Here is a 1,049-nt window from a genome sequence, read left to right on the forward strand (position 1 = left end):
GAGCGTACCTTCCGCTCAGGAATAAGAAATTGAGCTATTTAGTGTTGGTTCCGCTTTCCTTTTTCTAGCTCTTCTTTGGGTTCCCTATCGGTGCGTGTATGCCTTCGTTAAAGAAAGAAGGGGAATCACAAGAAATTTTTATACACCTAGGCCTAATTCCATTGATGAATCATTCGAGAATGAATTTAGCGAGACTAATCTAATCTTATTCAACCTTAGATGGGAATTAGGGCGAAGCATGGGGCGGTCTCTGGCTTCTTAACACGCGGCACACCAACTTGAAGTTTGATTTGAAAATCTCTCTCAACCTTCATTTCTCGCGCCCTTCTCGTTGTTTTGACTTGCTCTTAGGCTACTGTATCCATATCAAGGTGACAGGATTTGAACCTATGACCCTCTGTACCCAAAACAGATGCGCTGACCAGACTGCGCTACACCTTATCTCACCACCCCAAAGCATATAGATCCACCCAATCGATGAACACTCAAATCAAAATCGCCCATCCTTTTGGGCACAGGGATGCGTGAACCAATCCGAGTAATCAACCATTTTTTTTGAATCTGCCTCAAGCCCCAACCCTACTGCCAAAAAGACGTCCATATAGTGCAGGAGCACTCACATTTATTTGCTTACTCTTTCACTTTCATTTCGAAATCCGCCTAGCTCCCAACTACAGTTTAGACCTTTCGCCTGGTTAGAAGTGGATTCGAACCACTGACACAATGATTTTCAGTCTTTTGCTCTAATCGGCTTAGCTACCTGAACCACTTTTCTAAAGTCTGTTTTCTTCATCGAATAGCGCCCTACCTTACCACTTGACTAGTAAGGGAAAAGCCCTTTACTAAACTAAGAAAATAGAATAGATAGGATTTTTTTGCTTCTTCGTCAAGCTTTCGAGCAGCTCTTTCAACTGCCGCCTAATCCCCCAACATGATCGACGAACCAAGAGCCGTGCAGGAACTGCCGGAGGGAGCTTGCTTATAGAAAGAAGATAGGCAAAAAAACAAGGTGCAACGAGCTCTCCGCTCTGTCTCACTAAGAAGTGCTA

At 43.9% G+C, this 1,049-nt stretch overlaps 1 non-coding gene across 1 annotated transcript; it reads right to left on the minus strand.

Annotated features, from left to right (window-relative positions):
- Positions 1 to 366: 366 nt before the first annotated feature.
- Positions 367 to 441, minus strand: TRNAP-UGG. Its single transcript has one exon. It is a non-coding gene; the product is annotated as a tRNA-Pro (tRNA).
- Positions 442 to 1,049: the final 608 nt, after the last annotated feature.

The sequence above is a fragment of the Capsicum annuum genome, unplaced genomic scaffold (assembly GCF_002878395.1).
Source record: "Capsicum annuum cultivar UCD-10X-F1 unplaced genomic scaffold, UCD10Xv1.1 ctg56973, whole genome shotgun sequence".
Classification (NCBI taxonomy): domain Eukaryota; kingdom Viridiplantae; phylum Streptophyta; class Magnoliopsida; order Solanales; family Solanaceae; genus Capsicum; species Capsicum annuum.